Genomic DNA, 21,553 nt, shown 5'->3' with positions numbered 1-21,553 from the left:
GTTCCCCTCGAGAGCTGCCCCTCAACCATCCAAGACCCCTCCCCCAGTTCCCCTCGAGAGCTGCCCCTCAACCATCCAAGACCCAATTTCTCAGTGATAACAATCAAGGACATTTTCCTCATTCTGTAGCAGGAAGCAATAACAAGTTCCAAAAGAACTTTCTCCAATAACTTAAATCTTTTTCGTTTCATGTTGGCCTTGTTTATGTTCCTGCAACGGAAGAGATTCACTAAGCTTTCAGTAACAGTGAAACTTGTCTTTCTGCCCAAAATGGTGTTTACAATACAGATATTACCCAACATCAAAATAATGATATAAAGTCCACCAACAGGCGGCCTTAATGTGGGGTGATGGTAGACTAAGAAGAATGCAGGCCTCTTGGTGATTACAGTCACACATACAAACAGATCAGTGTGGCCAACACAAAGACAAGCCAATGAGCACCACAGTCCTCCATGCCGACCAGGGTTCACTCCCTCATAGGCCAACACAGATAAACAAACAAATTGGTCAAATAACCACCATTCAAAATGGCTGAGGTAGCTTTGTTCTACGTCCCACCACACCCCAAAGTGTGATAGATCTCACCCTAGTCCCCTGGTTTGCAGCTGACTGTATGAAAATCTCCAGCTACCAGGCATACATGCACACGTATACGGACCTCCCAGGTCTAGTTAGTGATGTTAAAAGGGGTTTGTTTGTGTGTGTTGTGGAGGGACACCTGTTTCTCCATGTGCAGCAGCTGCCTGGGCCTGCCAGGCTTCTCCCCAGTCCTGAACTGCTAGCTAGAACACATTAACGGAACCAAACAGGCCAGCGCTCATGTGGAATTGATGGGAAGGACAGCCGGTGACAAAATGTACAGAGAGGACAGAGGTTGAATGTCCCAGACAAATACACTAACACGCACACCAGCAAACTGAACTGATTTGCTGGATAAACCATCACAGTGACTTCAATTAGAGTCACCTCAACTCATACCAGATCTAAAACAGAATTCTCTTTGAAGAGCACCAGACGGAAACAACTTACCAAATCCACTGACCAATTTGTTGTTCACGTTTTTGATACCGTATGAGAAAAAAAAAAAATCCAAGTTAAACATTTGACTTTTAGATAAAACTATTAGGATTAGAAAATATCTAATGAGGAAAATGAAGGACCAAAACAAAAAAACAAGTTACCAGGAGCAGATGTAAAGAAGAGTTCCAGAGAAAAGAGTCCTTCTCCCCCCAAGACCAAGCAGAGAGGCGGCGATCGCATGCCTGTGACGTCTGTCCGCCTTGCTGATGCACAATGAGCTCTGTYGCAGAGGGAACATTTCACCGCAGATAGCTAGTGCTGTCTGGAAAAAAAGGCCATGCATTCCTCGCTGGCTTCAAAGAAAGACAGGGCCCGGGCACGATTCATTCCCAGGGTCCTCGGCACATGGACAGCAGCCAAGCAGCAGGGGTGGGTGCTGCTCTCGCCCAAACACTCAAAGACCGACAACCAGGAGGACCCCAACACCATTTTCCATCCTCTCCCCTCTATTGCAGGCCCCAAASAACCAAACATTTGTTTTAATTTCCAAATACATTGGGCCTAGAAGTTAGTTGTGGCTCACTTGTGTCAGTGCAAGGTCATGCAGATGTTATGACATTATGTTCATTGCCTGATGCTAAGCATCTAGACCCATTTCACCAGCTTTCATCATGGTCAACAGTGCAAACTCACAGCTAGTCTAGAGATGTAGGCCTTTTTTCTGTATGATAGTGGCCTGTGTGTATTTATCTGATGATAACTTGGTTGTTATGCTTAATATTTTGGTTCATGCTGGAAGCGTCTGGTCTGAGGGGTGGTGTTAGGTGCTCTGTTGTTATGGTCACCTCTGTGACCTGCTGCCATTCCCACCTGTCAACCAACTGAATGAGTTAAAGGCCAAACAACACAGGAGAGCAGGGCTATTCTTAACATCCACCACTCTGACAGACCCAGCACATCTACATGTTTTTGTGCAAGTATGCACATGACTATTGTATTGAATATTGACACACACACACACACACACACACACACACACAGAAAGGCAAGGTCAAATCAACATTTTAAGTGATGCAGTTTAAGACCCTGCAGTGACTTGATGTGGGACTGATGCAGTGCATTCAGAAGGTATTCAGACACCTTTACTTTTTCCCACATTGTTACATTTTAGAATAAGGTTGAATAAGGTATAAAAAAATGTTTCCCCCCCRCAATCTACACACAATGCCAAAGCAAAAACAGGTTTTTAGAAATGTTTGCAAATGTATAAAATAAAAAAAAGTTATGAAATATCACATTTACATAAGTATTCAGACTAGAAGTTGGCCTGGCCGAATAGGGCCGATTTCATGTTCACTGGCATTTTTGGACGCCAATTACATTGCATTCCACGAGGAAACTGCGTGGCAGGCTGACCACCTGTTACYCGAGTGCAGCAAGGAGCCGAGGTAAGTTGCTAGCTAGCATTAAACTTATCTTATAAAAAACAATATTAACATAATCACTAGTTAACTACACATGGTTGATGATATTACTAGGTCAACTAGCTTGTCCTGCGTTGCATATAATCAACTCAGTGCCTGTTAATTTATCATCGAATCACAGCCTACTTCGCCAAACGGGTGATGTTTTAACAAAAGTGCATTCGCGAAAAAAGCACAATCGTTGCAAGAATGTACCTAACCATAAACATCAATGCCTTTCTTAAAATCAATACACAGAAGTATTATTTTTTTTAAACCTGCATATTTAGTTAAAAMAAATTAATGTTAGCAGGCAATATTAACTAGGGAAATTGTGTTACTTCTCTTGCGTTCATTGCATGCAGAGTCAGGGTATATGCAACAGTTTGGGCCACCTGGGTCGTTGAACTAATTTGCCAGAATTTTACATAATTACGACATGACAGCAATATTTTAGGGTTGCCACCCGTTCAATAAAATACGGAACAGTTCCGTATTTCACTGAAAGAATAAACGTTTTGTTTTCGAAATTATGGTTTCCGGATTTGAGCATACTACATTTACATTTAAGTCATTTAGCAGACGCTCTTATCCAGAGCGACTTACAAATTGGAAAGTTCATACATATTCATCCTGGTCCCCCCGTGGGGAATGAACCCACAACCCTGGCGTTGCAAGCGCCATGCTCTACCAACTGAGCCACACGGGACCTACTAATGACCAAAGGCTTGTATTTCTGTGTTTATTATATAATAATTAAGTCTGATTTGATATTAGATTGAGCGGTGGTAGGCAGCAGCAGGCTCGTAAGCATTCATTCAAACTTTGCTGTGTTTGCCACCAGCTCTTAGCAATGCTTGATACACAGCGCTGTTTATGACTTCAAGCCTATCAACTCCTGAGATTAGGCCGGCAATACTAAAGTATCTATTAGAACATCCAATAGTCAAAAAGGTATATGAAATACAAATGGTATAGAGAAAGTCAACGCGTCATAATTCCTATAATAACTACAACCTAAAACGTCTTAACTGGGAATATTGAACCACCAGCTTTCATATATTCTCATGTTCTGAGCAAGAAACTTAAACGTTAGTTTAAACCTTAGTTTCTTAGTTTTCTTACATGGCACATATTGCACTTTTACTTTCTTCTCCAAGACTGTGTTTTAGCGTTATTTATTTATTTWTATTTTTTTACCCCKTTTTCTCCCCAATTTTCGTGGTATCCAATCGCTAGTAATTACTATCTTGTCTCATCGCTACAACTCCCGTACGGGCTCGGGAGAGACGAAGGTCGAAAGTCATGCGTCCTCCGAAGCACAACCCAACCAAGCCGCACTGCTTCTTAACACAGCGCGCCTCCAACCCGGAAGCCAGCCGCACCAATGTGTCGGAGGAAACACCGTGCACCTGGCCCCCATTTGTTAGCGCGCACTGCGCTAACATCGAGTCTTCTTGGGTATGATGCTACAAGCTTGGCACACCTGTATTTGGGTAGTTTCTCCCATTCTTATCTGCAGATCCTCTCAAGCTTTGTCAGGTTGGATGGGGGGCTGCACATATATTTTCAGTTCTCTCCAGAGATATTCATTTCGGGTTCAAGTCCGGGCTCTAGCTGGGCTAGAGGTCGAGAGCCATGCATCCTCCAAAACACGACCCTGCCAAGCCGCACTGCTTCTTGACACACTGCTGGCTTAACCTGGAAGCCAGCAGCACCAATGTGTTGGAGGAAAAACCGTACAACTGGCGACCGTGCCAGAGTGCATGCACCCGGCCCGCCACAGGAGTCGCTAGAACGCGATGGGACAAGGACATCCCGGCCGGTCAAACCCTCCCCTAACCCGGAAGACACTGGGCCAATTGTGCGCCGCCTCATGCGTTTCCCGGTCACGGCCGGCTGCAACATAACCCGGGATCGAACCCGGGTTTCTAGTAACGCCTCAAGCACTGCGATGCATAAATAAGATATTTCTGTTCTTTATTTGTAATACATTTGCAAATGTCAACAATTGGCTGTTTAAAAAATATCTATTTTAGAAGGATGTAACATAACTAAATGTGGAAAAGGGTCTGAATACTTTCCCAATGAACTGTATGGCAGCTATACTGTATGTGGCACCATTCAGGACAGACTTAGTCTACTTCACATGGTAACAAACCATTTTATACCTGGCAACTAATCTCCATTGCACCCAATCATAGACAGGCGTTTAATTAGGGAAAGACAGAGCGAGAGAGGGAGGTTGCTTATTAGGGAGGGGTTAAAAACCTCAGGAAGAACATATGACTGCAAGCCCGTGTATGTGCATTTCAGATACGTATTCTTTTCAGCATGACCTCCATTTTAGTGCCGAGGTCGAGAATGGGCCCAACAACTGTGGCCTCACAAAAATGGGTGTCAACAAGGAAAAAACCCTGACACACATTAAGAGACACAAAGAAATTGGAGATGCAGATTTGCTCACCCTTAGTTCCAGGACTTTCCTCAAGGTCCCAAGGTGAGAGAGAATGTCACCGTTAAGACAAATCAAGCAAACGTTGAGAGGAAGAGCTTTGTGAAAAGGTGGAGATATTCAGTTACTGCAGAGCAGTCAGTGGGAAATGTCACTAGGCCGTCCACAAAACGTCACCAGACCCTGGGTGATAGTGACAGGCTAACAGGCTCTAATAAGCACCACATTCTCACAAATTAATATTGGAATGTGCCCACCAAGCATGGCGGGGGAAAGCTTGACGCTGTGGGACAATCCCTGTCCACACTGGTATGAGTGCCCAGTACCAGTTGATATTTTACCTTTTTAGCACAGAGAGCAAGTTAGAACATTCTGCACTACAAAAATACCACAGTTAAGCATTCTGACTCATCCCAAAGCTTGTCAAACATTAACTTGTAAAGCCTCCTCCCCCAGAGCTTATGGATGAAACAAGAGCAGGGCTGTAGCTTAGTGGTTGGAGCGTTGGGTCAGTAACCGGAAGGTTGCTAGATCAAATCCCCAAGCTGAAAAGGTAAAAATCTGTCTTTCTGCCCCTGAACAAGGCATTTAACCCACTGTTCCTAGGACGTCATTGTAAATAAGAATTTGTTCTTAAGCCTTTTTTATTTAACTAGGCATGTCAGTTATTACATCTTGTTACTTTCATGTACAGAAAAATATAGAGTTAAATTTGTATTAAGAGCCCGAGGCAGAAAACGAGCAATATGACACTACAAAGGGGGTAAACCTAGACATTGTACTCAGTACAAACAATGTGAAGCTGCGGGGCAGGCCATGTTCAGTGTGTTTATTTAGGGTAACAACCTAGGTAATCTCCAACTAGCCCTATAGGACTTGTGTCAACCAGCCACACAAAATTAGGCCATCTTGAGGGAAACATAGAAAGTACAATGGTGTCTTCACTTGGTTCGGTGAAACTCTGAAAAACACACAACCTTGGGCAGATCATTCACCATTTCATACACTGGATTAAATAAATTATGACAGCGTCAACATTACGCATAACCTTATCAAATCAAATMTATTTATATAGCCCTTTTTACATCAGCTGATATCTCAAAGTGCTGTACAGAAACCCAGCCTAAAACCCCAAACAGCAAGCAATGCAGGTGTAGAAGCACGTTACTTATGAACTAGAGGTGACAACAGCAGTGACAGAAGCTACGGAATGTGTGAGGGGGGAGAAATAACGGCAGGCAGTGGAACCACTTCCTGACAGGAGGCTGAGAAAAGTTGCTCTGCTGGCTTGTCTTTTTCTCAAGACCTCACAGCAGTCCCGTCCTTCCCAAACTCCTTCCTACGACAATGTTGTGCCATAGCCTCTACAGAAACAGTCCAATTCAGAAAGTATGGGAGAGTCCTCTCTATAGCGGTCTCTGATCATTTACACAACTCCCCCCCCCCCCTCCGATGGCCCAGACCCTGCCATTGTGCCTGCCGTAGTATGCCTGACTTCCCAGAGAATTTATGACAGGCTAGTCAGTGAATAGGATACTCCTAGATAGAACATCTTACCTCACCACCCAAACCCATTAGAGACAGAAGCCCCTATCAGAGCTCATCAAATTATCACATTAGAGATTGTATATAGACTGTGGAGGAAATATGTCCTATGTAAAATATGTAACTAGCTCTCACAAAATACAATATTTTCCTCATTAAATGGTATACTTATCATCCATTAGAAGCAATGTTCTTTCAGTTGGACGAATATGCATGATACGTTCCACGATTAAGCCAAAGTGGGAGGGCAAATGAATTATGCCAATGCAGGACTGTGAAAGCTATGACACTACATTTATTTAACTAGGCAAGTCAGTTAAGAACAAATTGTTATTTAAAATGACGGCCTACAAAAAGGCAAAAGACCTCCTGCAGGGACGGGGGCTGGGATTAAAAATAAATGACATAATATAGGACAAAACACACATCACGACAAGAGAGACACCACAACACTACGTAGAGACCTAAGGCAACAACACATGACAACACAGCATGGTAGCAACACATGACAACACAGCATGGTAGCAACACAACATGGTAGCAGCACAAAACATGGTGTAAACATTATTGGGCACAGACAACAGCACCAAGGGCAAGGTAGAAACTACAATACATCACGCAAAGCAGCCTCAACTGTCATTAAGAGTGTCCATGATTGAGTCTTTGAATGAAGAGATTGAGATAAAACTGTCCAGTTTGAGTGTTAGTTGCAGCTCATTCCAGTCGCTAGATGCAGCAAACTGAAAAGACAAGAGGTTCGATACCGTTATGGGATTGACAAAAGCCCTTACAGGCCTAGTTTTAATGATACATGTAATACAGATGGTCATACGCACACCCTTCAAAAACGTGGATAATGAAGTATACTGCACATTTTAAAACAACAGTTTGACCTCACGAAGATCCTTGTGGATCGAAACATTGGTCAATACAGGTGGTAATTGGAAGCATATTCAATGTGCAGGCCTTTTAACAGAGAGAGACTGCAYTCAAAGTGAGCCAAGATTAAGGCAGAAGGCATTTAGTAATTGCAGTTCTCCCTTCACGACAAAGTAATAAAATACCAAAAGTAGGAAAGCTAAAATAGGAGTAGCCTAGATTTCTGACAAGAGGAGAGAGCTCCCAAATATTATCAAATCTGGCACATTCACCATAATCACTTTCACAATAGTACATCACATTTGGGCTTTCACATTTTCCTTTGTCGGAGGTGGGAGCCTTTACATGCTGACCAGACCGGACACATCGTGTGCGCGAGCGTCGCAAAATAAATTTAGAAATCCATGTTATTCAATTATTACCAAGGGCTAAAATCGAACTCATTCCTATTTCTGACGCAGATCGCGCTGCAAGTCCTGCCTCTCCCATCTCCTCATTGGTTTATAGAAGCAGGTACCCACGTGCCATTTCCTCATTGGTTTATAGAAGCAGGTACCCACGTGCCATCTCCTCATTGGTTATACCCACGTGGGTCATAGAAAGACGAACTGTTTTGCCGGTAGTCGTGGTAATACAATTAAAGTTTAGATGCCAATCACCATATAATTTAAACGATGAAAAAGCCTGGAAGGAGGAGAGATGACTAGAAACGATTCGGTTGGCCGTTTTATGTGTGGATTAATTGTCGGGGTAGWGAWKCTTGTGCATTTCAGGTAAAATAACAACTCAARGTTWATATCCCAGGACAAATTAGCTAGCAACAGCAAGCTAGCTAAATAGGACAAATTAACGTTAGCTAGCAAGTGCAAGCTAACTAGCTAAATTACCATACATGTTTAATGCTTTTCGACCTGTCCCCAAATTAATGTCATTGGTTCAGAGTTTGTTTTGATATTTTAACCTGCGTGTCGTGATCGCGTTTGGTGTGGGGCGGAGGCAAAATAAATGTATGCACGATAGCGCACGTGCGCAGCCGGTTTGGGCAAGGTGCTAGGCTGTGTTTACACAGTGTAAACGCAGCCCAATTCAGCTCCCCCCCACAAATTGGTATTTTGACCAATCACATCAGATCTTTTTCAGAGCTGGTCTGATTGGTCAAAATAACAATGAGTGAAACAATTATCAGAATTGGTCTGCCTATGTAAACACAGCCTAAGTGACCTTATTGTGATTCAGAGGGGTTAGGTTAAATGCGGAAGACACATTTCAGTTGAATACACTAGGTGTCCCCCTTTCCCCTTATTGCCAGGAGATCAAGGTCACTGTCTAGCTCCCTCCAATAACCTGTATTCAGAGACAGCCATTTTAGGCCCGGGATGACAACCTCTCCTTCACTCTCAGGAGGTGGTAAAGGAAAGCTATGTAAAACAATAATGTACTTTTGAAGAACGGAATAACACAACGGTTACATTGTTAACAACACACCAAGACCTCTTTAACACAACCATGTATGTAATCCTCAAAAGAGATTAGATGATTCAATTCCACTGTGTCCCTAGTCAGTGAAACCCAGAGGACAACAGAAACCCAAATCAAAGTTGTGACAACCTCTGGTCCGGTGGCTGTCTGACAGGGTGTTCTTTGTTAACGCTGCAATGGCATGTGCATGATCGCATTCATGGCACCCACTCCTTATCACGGACACTTTAGCCAGGAGCACTAGCAGTGGCCTCTTTAGCCAGGAGCACTAGCAGTGGCAATTACTGCACACATGGAAAGAAATGTGCTTGATAAAGCTGACAGGTACAGCAAATAGGCTCTACTGGTACAGGTTGTATTATGTCATATATCTCCATTTAACATCTTCACTGGGAGATGGGACTACAAATACTAGTGTAAATCCCAACAGCCCTAATGGTAAAATGGCGCAGGGTAACCCTACCTAGCCTTCATCAACAACAACAAGAAAGAAGTCCAGTCGCTCAGGGTACCCATCAACTGTTGTCCATCCAGGTGACATCCTCCAGCTACAACTCAAACGGACCCTCCTTTCGATGGCTGAAACAGACCTCTTTCCTCTTGACAACGGATGACATAATGGGATGGACTTCAATGTATTGTCTCAACATATTGACATGCTGTTTTTACATCGTCAGTCTGCTTCCTGATGAGAAGCAGAATTCCTGCGATTGTTGGCCACTCGTCACGAGGATATAAGCAGGGATTCTTGTGCTCAGTTGGCCACTGTTCAATAGTACTTATTCATTAGCGATAAAGCTGTGCTTAATCACACCCCCATCACAATCAGACTCCAGAAAAAATGACAATGGTGTCCCCTTAATTACAGCTCCACCTCCATCCACAGTCCTGATTCTCAATTTATTCCCATTGTATGCCGCCAACTCCACTGTAAAACCATCATATGATGAAATTAGACTCCTTCAAGCCACATAATGGCTTCTTTAATAAAAAATCTTAACCATCGTTCTGAAGAGTCAAGTGATTTGTAATCTCCATTGTGTGCAGTCTGCCACCGTGGCTAATTTTGACTGGGTTCCTTCATACAGAGCCCAGGCAAAGAGAGGGAGAAGGCTGTGAAACAGAACCCATAAAGAGATTAAACTTCACCCCACAGCATTACCACAATGCAACACCGCCTGAACTGTGTAACCTGAAGTGAAAATGAGACAACAGATGAGAAGAGGTTAGAAAAATAGGGGGAAAATAAAATCTAAATTGAGTTTGTCACGTTGTTGGTAAACAGTTGTAGACTAACAGTTAAATACTTAACTGGTACTTTACCAACAGAGTTAAAAGATAAAACATTTAGAAAAATGTGGTCCCGTGTGGCTCAGTTGGTAGAGCATGGCGCTTGCAACGCCAGGGTTGTGGGTTCATTCCCCACTGGGGGACCAGGATGAATATGTATGAACTTTCCAATTTGTAAGTCGCTCTGGATAAGAGCGTCTGCTAAATGACTTAAATGTAAATGTAAATGTAAAAACATAAATAGCGACGAGGAATAACAATAAAGAGTAAAAATAACATAGCTATGTACAGGAAGTAGAAAACATGGCTATATACAGGAAGTAGAAAATAACATGGCTACATACTCGACGTACCAGTACGGAGTCAATGTGCAGGTGTGAGGTCATCGAGGTAGCTATGTGCATAATACACTTAYTGTAGAAAACATTAAGAACACCTTCCTAATATTGAGTTGCATCCCCCCCTTTTGCCCTCAAAACAGTCTAAATTCATCAGGGCATGGACTCTACAAGGTGTCAAAAGCGTTCCACAGGGATGATGGCCCATGTTGACTCCAATGCTTCCCACAGTTGTGTTAAGTTGGCTGGATGTCCTTCGGGTGGTGGACCATTCTTGATACACACGGAAAACTGTTGAGCATGAGAAAACCCAGCAGCGTTATATTTTACTTATATATTTAYCACCCCAATTTCGTGGTATCCAATTGGTAGTTACAGTCTTGTCTCATCGCTGCAACTCCCGTATGGACTCTGGAGAGGCGAAGGTCAAGAGCCATGAAACACGACCCACGAGCCTCCGAAACACTACCCAACCAAGCCGCACTGCTTCTTGACACAATGCCCGCTTAACCCGGAAGCCAGCCACACCAATGTGTCAGAGGAAACACCGTACACCTGGCGACCATGTCAGCGTGTATGAGATGTTTGAGGAGCAGGTGTCCACATACTTTTGGTCATGTGGCGTAGCTATTAGCCTAGCCAACCACCACGGATATGGTCGGCAAGCTAGAGCCCAACTACTGGAGACCAGCTTGAACACAACTAACACAAATCTACTAAAAACACAACCACGGATCAAAGCAAAGAGAGAGCAGAGACTAATAAATTGATGGCTGGGGCCCATCCAAGAAATAGTGCATTGTGGGTAGTTTAGAAGATATCCGTAGGTTAATAAATATGTAATAACCCAAAAACATAACTGTTTGTAAGTATAGGTAACCAGATCATGAATACAACTAAAGTTACTAAGTATTTGACCACACTGTTGTTCCATTGGTGAGTAAAAACTCATGCTTCCTACCTTTTAAAAGCAAACCGAGTTCAAACAGATTCTATATTTAGAAAAGGGCGAAAATGACGTCTATCGGTCGCTAATGGTGGGTGGTCCCTGTAACACACCGRGCCGACAGCAAGCAAACAAACGGCCCTGTACTGTGCAGACCGACAATCGTTTTGGTGATTGTTCTCCTTTAGAGTTAGAAGAAGCGAAGATTAGCTATTGGAAACAGAGTGGAATGTAGAAGGCTGCTTGTTTGTGAAACATGTATAATGGACCGGGTCTTTGATGACATGGTTGACACAATATTGATGTACTCACGGCATCTGCCATTGCACATTACTTGACTGGCATAAGGAGGAAAACCAAGATAAGATTGATTACGACAGTTGTTAAGAGTGCTCTACTAGCAGCCACTAGATTTGTAATAAACTCACTCAAATGATGATAGGGGATCAATGTAACTGTCCAAAATGGTCTTGTGTGTTGAGGATGATATCGAGTCATCTCACTTCCATGACACCTCACTGCAGGAATATGACAGACCCTAACGGCAGCTCTTGCTGATTCTTGCTTGGTTCTGACAAGGTGCAGTATGGGGGAATTTCTCCAGAGTGCAGTGTTAAGTGTACCTCCCCGAGAGAGATTGGGACTGACAGAGGCACGCTGGAGGAGACCAGGATGTCTGACATGCCATACACGCTTGGGAGACAGGAGAAAGTCTACCACAACCTACAGTTATCTCAGGGAGCACTGTGCTTCTCAAAAMAGTCTGTGTCTCATTGAAGATCCCTGCAGCCCTTCCTCATCTTTAAAATCATAGTTCCCCTTTGCCGTAGGACTCAGGCTCTCATCTAGATTAAGGCTGGCTTGTTGTCAAATCCCCTTTGTGATAAAAAAAAAAAAAAAAGGGTTCTTATGTCTCGTGGAACAAATGTACATGGAGTAAACAAAGACCCTGCCAGGTGAGATTATCAGTCATCAGTGCGAGACCTGTGTTTCTTTAGGTTATCATGAGAGCCACACACATGGAGCCACCTTTGTACCCAAAGGACKCTTCATGTGATCTGCAGGGTCAAGCCTCGTGTCACATGTCCACAGTGAAGTTCCATTTCTCATGTCACTGCTTTGCAGCCCTCCATTTCCACTGACATCTAACGTTCAAATCAGTGGTCTTTCTTCCTCCTATTCTCTCTCACTCGCGCTGTATAGGGCCATAAGCAAACAAGAAAATGCATATCCAGTGGTAGCGTTTCTCATGGCCTGTGATTTTAATGCATGGAAACTGAAATCCGTTTTTTTTTTTACCGGCATGTCACCTGTGCAACTAGAGGCGACAAAACTCTAGATCACTTTACAAACCCAAACAAGGCTCTCTTTMCCCTCCATTTGGCAAATCATATCTCCCGCTTACAAGCAAAACCTTAAACAGGAAGTACTAGTGACGTGATCAATAGGGAAGTGGTCCGATGAAGCGGATGCGAAGCTACAGGACTGTTTTGCTAGCARAGACTGGAATATGTTCAGAGATTCACCCATTAATATTAAGGAGTTTACCACATCAGTAGTCAGCTTCATTAATAAGTGCATTGACGACATCGTCCCCACAGTGACTGTAAATAAACTCAGCAAAAAAAGAAACGTCCTCTGTCAACTGCGTTTATTTTCAGCAAACTTAACATGTGTAAATATTTGTATGAACGTAACAAGATTCAACAGACGAACTTAATAAGTTCCACAGACATGTGACTAACAGAAATGGAATAATGTGTCCCTGAACAAAGGGGGGGGGCTGTAACAGTCAGAATCTGGTGTGGCCACCAGCTGCATTAAGTACTGCAGTGCATCTCCTCCTCATGGACTGCACCAGATTTGCCAGTTCTTGCTGTGAGATGTTACCCCACTCTTCCACCAAGGCACCTGCAAGTTCCTGGACATTTCTGGTGGGGGGGGGCAGCCCTCACCCTCCAATCCAACAGGTCCCAGACGTGCTCTACAATTCCTTGGCTGATTTCTTTTGATTTTCCCATGATGTCAAGCAAAGAGGCACTGGATTTGAAGGTAGGCCTTGAAATACATACACAGGTACACCTCCAATTGACTCAAATTATGTCAATTAGCCTATCAGAAGCTTCTAATGACATAATTTTCTGGAATTTCCAAGCTGTTTATAAAGGCACAGTCAACTTAGTGTATGTAAACTTCTGACCCACTGGAATTGTGAAAGTGAATTATAAGTGAAATAATCTGTCTGTAAACATTTGTTGGAAAAATGATGATGACCAACTTGATGTCTTAACCAACTTGCCAAAACTACAGTTTGTTGTCAAGAAATTTGTGGAGTGGTTGAAAAACGAGTTAATGAATCCAACCTAACTGTATGTAAACTTCCGACTTCAACTGTAGGCGTACAGAGGTCCACGATCAGCAACCATCACTCCTGTGTTCCAATGGTACGTTGTGTTAGCTAATCCAAGTTCATAATTTTAAAAAGGCTAATTGATCATTAGAAAACCCTTTTGCAATGATCTTAGCACAGCTGAAAACTGTTGTCCTGATCAAAGAAGCAATAAAACTGGCCTTCTTTAGACTGGTTGAGTATCTGGAGCCTCAGCATTTTTGGGTTCGATTACAGGCTCAAAATGGCCAGAAACAAAGACCTTTCTTCTGAAACTCTTCAGTCTATTCTTGTTCTGAGAAATTAAGGCTATTCCATGCGAGAAATTGCCAAGAAACTGAAGATCTCGTACAYCGCGGTGTACTACTCCCTTCACAGAACAGRGRYAACTGGCTCTAACRAGAATAGAAAGAGGKGTGGGAGGCCCCGCACAACTGAGTAAGAGGACAAGTACATTAGTGTGTCTAGTTTGAGAAACAGACGCCTCACAAGTCCTCAACTGGCAGCTTCATCCTCTTTCCAGTGTAATTTCTTTTGCCCATCTTAAGATTTTATTTTTATTGGCCAGTCTGAGATATGGCTTTTTTTTTTGCAAATCTAAGAATAATAAAAATAGGCCAATAAAAATAAAATCTTAAGATAGGCAAAAGAACAGACACTGGAAAGAGGAACTCTGCCTAGAAGGCCAGCATCCCGGAGTCGCCTCTTCACTGTTGACATTGAGACTGGTGTTTTGCGGGTACTATTTAATGAAGCTGCCAGTTGAGGACTTGTGAGGCGTACTTGTCCTCTTGCTCTATGTTAAGTGTCTCAGAGGCTTCCATTAACAAAAACCCTCTGTGTTCTATTAGATATGCAACTCTCAATCCATAATAAGGCAGAGGATGCAAATCCATAACCCCGTTGCCGACCACATTGAGTGTCCTTCCCTATAAGCATGCTGAAAGTCTTGTCAATAAGTTCTGTAAAAAAACTTTGTATTTGATCAAACAATTTTTCCCAAAAGTTTGCTAAGCACTTGTAACAGGCTGATTGGTTTTTAGTGCTATTCTGAGGTAGACATGTCAGTGACATTTCCTTTTGAGTCAATGGTACCGAGTGGGCTGCCCACAGTGGGCTTCTTCCTTGACAGACAGCAGACAATACCCTCGGAGCTTACAGTTAAAAGGAACATAGATTGGGTTACTTTAATTTACTGCACTTCTATTTCTCTGGTATATAATACGATTTCCATGTCCTTTGTTTGTTATAGTGACTGGGAGGACAGGAATGTTACCAATCCCACACCATCAAGTCTCTTAAACAGTTCACCATGTTGATGGAGATAATCCTGGAGCCCTGCAGTTAGCGTGAATCCCATCTCTTTTAAAGAGTTCTCCCACAGCAAGTCAAAATAGTCACAAAAGAAGACCTTCCTGTCTTTATAGAGTTTCTGACGGTCTGGGTTTGGCAGCGCAGTAGCTGTAACGTTCCGAACCGTTTCTATAGCACGGCAGGGGGTCAGAGATGATTGTTCTCTTCCCTGTGCAAACAAGGGTGTTCAAAGAAATGTTGTAGTCGTCCTTCAGTTCGCCGAAAGCGAATGCTGTTAAATCCTATGCGAGTGACAATGTTGCCAATGTTAGAGTAGTTGGCTTGAACGGTGGGCAGGAGGGAGTTGATGTATTGGACACGGGCGCCTGGGCAACAGTGGACCTTGGTTGGACAACAGGCAGGCCAAAATCTATCACCATCGAGCTTCCCACAACGATTGTGGTTGTAATGGAATCCGATGGGGAAGGTGTGCCTCAACTCATGCCAGTCTGACTCGCCACACAATTACCAGTAGCAGCAGATTGCATCAGAATCCTCAGGGAATGTGGGCATGATTCCATGCCCACATTCTCTCGGCCAAAGGCCTGAAGCCCGGACCCAAACAAAGTCAGAGCAATCGTCAACATGCCAAACTCATCTGATGCAAAAGGAGTGCAGCGTCTCATCGGCTTCGCAAATTATCTTGCAAAGTTCATGCCACACCTATCGGCAGTCCATGAGCCTCTGCGCCGGTTGCTGGACAAAGACACACCATGGCACTGGCTACCCAAACAAGAGGCCACGGTGCAGGAAATGAAATCTCTGACTTCATCCATGGTAGTGTTGCGCTACTACATTACGACGCCGGTCACAATCCAGAATGACTTGGCACAGATGGAGTGCTGCCGATCAGTTAAGCTGCGCATTGGCCTGAAGAAGCTACAGTTCACGGTTTAAGACYTCCACTTCCATGCCCACATTCTCTCGGCCAAAGGCCTGAAGCCGGACCCAAACAAAGTCAGAGCAATCGTCAACATGCCAAACTCGTCTGATGCAAAACGAGTGCAGAGTCTCATCGGCTTCGCAAATTATCTTGCAAAGTTCATGCCACACCTATCAGCAGTCCATGAGCCTCTGCGCCGGTTGCTGGACAAAGACACACCATGGCACTGGCTACCCAAACAAGAGGCCACGGTGCAGGAAATGAAATCTCTGACTTCATCCATGGTAGTTTTGCGCTACTACATTACGACGCCTGTCACAATCCAGAATGACTCCAGCCAAAGTGGACTTGGATGCTGTCTTATGCAGGAAAGCTAGCCCGATGAGAAAGAGTGCCTCAGCATTGTCTTCTCCTGCCATCGCTTACATCACTACTGATATGGTCGAGAGCTGATCAACGCTGAAACTGTCCACAAACCACTCATTGCCATATTCACTAAACCTCTCCTCAAGGCGTTCAAGAGGCTTCAAAGCATACTCCTGACTCTGCAAAACTACAGCCTGAAGGTCGTCAGGACCAGAGATGTACATCAGCGACACACTGAGCAGGGCAAAAGCACAACGTACAGGCCACTTATCTGTTTGCTACAGCAGGAACAAAATGGTCATTATCCCCAAATCACTACGTCCAGAGATCAATCAAATTTATTTATGAAGCCCTTTTTACATCAGCCGATGTCGCAAAGTGCTGTACAGAAACCCAGCCTAAAATCCCAAACAGCAAGCAATGCAGAAGCACAGTGGCTTGAAAGAACTCCCTAGAAAGGCTGGAACCTAGGAAGAAACCTAGAGGAACCAGGCTCGAATACACTCCAGTCACGTTTGAGGTGACACATGTTAATCGCCAGGCACATGAAACATTATACTGGCCAAACATGCATGCAGAAACTAAAGACGTTGTCAGCAGCTGTACCACATTCAACAAGTACGCTCATGAACAGCAAAAGGAAACCATGATGTCATATGAACTGCCCACAAGAGCCTGGCAAATCATCAGCATGGACTTAGTCCTTTTGTCTGTGACTGAATATCTTCTCATTGTTGATCACTACTCTGACTTTTGGGAAATTGAACTGCTCCCTGACTTGTCTGCAGAGACGGTCATAAAGCACTGAAAGGTGCAGTTTGCAAGGCAAGGTCAGCCTGACAAGGTCATCATGGACAATGGCCCACAATTCACTGCACAGTTCAAGCGTTTTGCCTCAGAATGGGAGTTTGACCACGTGACCTCCCCTCCAAGGAACCCAAAAGCAAATGGCAAGGCAGAGTCAGCTGTCAAGATTACAAAAAACCTCTTACGCAAAGCCTTGCATGACAGCAACGACCCCTGATAAAAACCTGTTATCCAAGGCCTTGTGTGACAGCAACGACCCCTGGAAAGCCATCTTACAGTGGAGGAACACTGTAACAGCAGCCCAGCGCAACACCTTCTGTCCAAACGTCTGAAGACTACAATCCTCATAGCTAACAAGCTACTTGAGCCCTGCGTCATGGTTGGCGCCACAGAAAGCAACTCTCTAAGTGCTTCTACGACCGGACTGCTCGAGACCTACCAGAGCTGGAGGTGGGTGTCACGGCCCCTCTGCATTGCAGGGGCGGTTCCTCCTGCAGGCAGAGGGTCGTTAGTGATTGGAGCCACCTGGGCTCAGGGTATAAAAAACTGCTTCACTAATCACCTCTCTCTCTCCCTCTCTGCTCCTCCAGGTATGATCCTGTTTTGTTTGTTCCTTTGTAGTTTTGCATAGTTTTCACTCAGTCATGTTCACACACAGATTCACACACAGATTCACGCATCCATGCACTTTACATACACCTTACATTATGATACTTCCACACCTCATTAATTTGTCTTTGTTTAAAGTTAATAGTTTTGTTTAGAATAAAGAACCTCTAATTGGCCTATACCTGTTGTTTGTGTCCCCTCATTTTTGTCACAGGCTATGAGCCGGCCTGTGACAAAAATGAGGGGACACAAACAACAGGTATAGGCCAATTAAAAAGGTTCTTTATTCTAAACAAAACTATTAACTTTAAACAAAGAAATGAATGAGGTGTGGAAGTATCATAATGTAAGGTGTATGTAAAGTGCATGGATGTGTGAATCTGTGTGTGTGAACATGACTGAGTGAAAACTATGCAAAACTACAAAGGAACAAACAAAACAGGATCATACCTGGAGGAGCAGAGAGAGAGAGGTGATTAGTGAAGCAGCTTAAATACCCAGAGCCCAGGTGGCTCCAATCACTAGCGACCCTCCTCTGCCTGCAGGAGGAACCGCCCCTGCAATGCAGAGGGGCCGTGAAAGTGGGTGAAACGATATGGATGAAACCTCTGCCGGGAGACCACACAGGACTTTGGAGGCTGGGCACATGCCTACAGAGAGTTGCACCATGTTTTTACCTGGTAGATGTCGGTGGCTCCCTCTATCATCGTAGTCAGGTGGATCTGCACATAGCAGAGCAGACAACAAACCAGAACACGCCATACACTCACCTAGATGAGCTGGATCATAGTCCAGGCCTACGGGCAAGGGGTGCAGAATTAAAAAATGAGCTAACTGAAGGTGAGGCTTTACCCCACCAAGCTCTCCAGATCGTGGCCCTAATCCTACCCATCAGAGACCACACTTACTCACGGGTGGGTAGGCTGTGTAAGCCATCGGACAGGCTTACTCTGTAATTGTGGATACCATTTTATGTCTGTGTCCAGTATGAAGAAAGTTCAAGGTAGTTTCGTGTCTGGAATTTACTCATGGCCTCTTGTTTTTGTGTGGCAAATTAGAAGAAAAAAAAAGTTACCAATCTATGCTTCAGTTATTTGACCATGTCAAGGGAAAAAAAGTCTAGCAATAACAGCTTCGCTGTGAACCCCAAATAAGTAAATGGTATAGTGACGGTGATCAATATATTGTTTTGGGGTGATTTACAAATAGCATGGCTGACGCGAACCACGTGACTACTCGAGAGCTGGTGTCAACCAGACTATTACAAATATGCTTCCTTTGCACAATGAATTATCGATCTCAAATGTCTTAGTGCTATCAATCAGGCTATGATCTCGGTCTTATTAAAAAGCCACATTAGCAGATCTGAAAATACTGTAAGACATCTGCCTAGCTATAAAACGAAAAGTTTTACTTGGATGGTTACAATTACACAATGTAGTTCTGTAATTTCACGATTTAATAAACATCACTATAACTAAAACGCTACATTATATTTATGTATATACAGTTTGGGAAATATTCCCGAAAGCATTTCACAACTGATGATACAACAAGTGTCATTTTTGGGAGCTATAGTCAAACTGTATGGTTAGGTTAAATATCAGATTCTATGACTTTGTGGCTGTGCCAACTAGTGACCACTCTGCAGAGCTGCCTCCAGAACCAGATTCATGACGAAAACCGCTAACCTGCAAAGAATTTCCTGACCAGGACCGAAACTGTAACAGGTTGGTAGAGAGTACAGCGAAACCGGCACACCTGCTAAACTTCATAATAACACACATACCTGGGTGATCGACGTTGAAGGCATCTGCGAATCCTTGCGTCGCTCAGGTATGATTCACCTTCTTATTTTTTGACTCAAACTGAATAAAAACAAAACCGTTTCCCCTCATTTCAAATATGAAATAAATCGACAAACGGTTTTTGAGGAAAAAAACACAGCTAATACGCTTCCCGTATAGCTACTGGCTACATTTAACAGCCACACAGGAACGTCTGAAAGGTAATAGAATTCCAGCCCAACCAATGGGCAGATGAGTGGGCGGAGCTTTCTGAATATTAGTCCTTTTATTAAATCTTCCCTTTACAAATTGATTGCAAGTCATGAAGTATGACTTAGAATTGAACTATCTTATTTCAAATAACTTATTCAAACATAAAGGGGAGTTAGTTTAGATGTTCTTTATCTCCAACCCATATAAATAGGTTATAAAAGCTAATGGTTTTATGAAATGCCTATGGGATGTTTGTATAATAAGCAATGACTGCATTTTTCTTACACACCATAACAAAAAACCAACTGTAGTCAAGGTTTCCAGTTTTAATGTTGCGTGCACAAGTACAGTCAAATGCCTTTCTTGCTAGCTCTAAACCCAACAATGTAGTAATCAATATCAATGTATTACTAAAAATAACATAAGGTAGAACAAAAACACACGAAAAATAAGAACATGAGAAGTAAGATATTTACAGGGTCAGTTCCAATACAATATTTACAATGTGCAGAGATACTAGAGTGGTAGAGGTACAGTGCCTTCAGAAAGTATTCATACATACCCCATGACTTATTCCACATTTTGTTGTGTTACCGTCTGAATTCAAATTTGATTAAATAGATGTTTTTCTTTCAACTCATCTATCTGCACACAATACTCCATAATGACGAAGTGAAACCATTTATTGAAAATTAAATACAGAAATATCTCACCCACATAAGTATTCCCACCAGACTCAATATACGTTACAATCACCTTTGGCAATTAGTCTTTATGGGTAAGTCTCTAAGAGCTTCGCACACCAAGATTGTACAATATTTGCATATTATTATTTTTACAATTATTCAAGCTCTGTCAAGTTAGTTGTTGATCATTGCTCGACAGCCATTTTCAAGTCTTGCCATAGACTTTCAAGCATATTTGAGTCAGAACTGTACCAGGCCACTCAGGAACATTTAATGTCATCTTGGTAAGCAACTCCAGAGTATATTTGGCCTTGTCTTTTAGGTTATTGTTCTGCTGTTGGATTTGCTCCAAACACTACGCTTTGTATTCAGGACATAAAGTTAATTTCCTTGTCACATGTTTTACAGTTTTACTTTAGTGCCTTATTGCAAACAGGATGTACGTTTTGGAATATTTTTTATTCCGTACAGGCTTCCTTCTTTTCACTGTCATTTAGGTTAATATTGTGGAGTAACTACAATGCTGTTGATCCATCCTCAGTTTTCTACTATCACAGCCATTAAACTCTGTAACTGTTTTAAAGTCACCATTGGCTTCATGGTGAAATCCCTGAGCAGTTTCCTGAGGTAGTCATTCAGAAATCACTATTATTGCACACAGAGTGAGTCCATGCAACTTATATGGCTTAAGAAATATTTTACTCCTGAACTTATTTAGGTTTGCCATAAGAAAGGGGTTGAATACTTATTTATTCAAGACATTTCAGTTTATCCGTTTTCATTCATTTGTAAACATTTCTGAAAACATAATTCCATGACATTATGGGTTATTTTGTGTAAACCGGTGACACAAATTCTCAATTTAAACTATTTTAAATTCAGGCTGTAACACAACAAAATGTGAAAAAAGTCAAGGTCTGAAAAAAGTCTGAAGGCACTGTAGAAATGTATAGGGGTCATTTAATTGAACCTTTATTTAACTAGGCAAGTCAGTTAAGAACATTGTTATTTACAATGACGTAAGGTAAGGTGACTAGGCATC

The 21,553-nt window shown here is 42.9% G+C and overlaps 1 protein-coding gene across 2 annotated transcripts in view; it reads right to left on the bottom strand.

Annotated features, from left to right (window-relative positions):
- LOC111950756 (protein Shroom1-like) overlaps positions 1–19,813 on the bottom strand; it is a 33,410-nt gene extending 13,597 nt beyond the window's left edge. For both annotated transcript variants that reach the window (XM_023968624.3, XM_023968625.3), the window contains exon 1: positions 19,615–19,813. The gene's annotated coding sequence lies outside the window, so the exon portion shown is untranslated. The remainder of the gene's footprint in view (positions 1–19,614) is intronic.
- Between the last annotated feature and the right edge of the window lie 1,740 nt (positions 19,814–21,553).

This window comes from Salvelinus sp. IW2-2015, linkage group LG23 (assembly GCF_002910315.2).
Source record: "Salvelinus sp. IW2-2015 linkage group LG23, ASM291031v2, whole genome shotgun sequence".
Taxonomy (NCBI): Eukaryota; Metazoa; Chordata; class Actinopteri; order Salmoniformes; family Salmonidae; genus Salvelinus; species Salvelinus sp. IW2-2015.
Note: the sequence above shows the minus strand (reverse complement) of the source record. Positions and strands in the feature narration are given on the sequence as shown.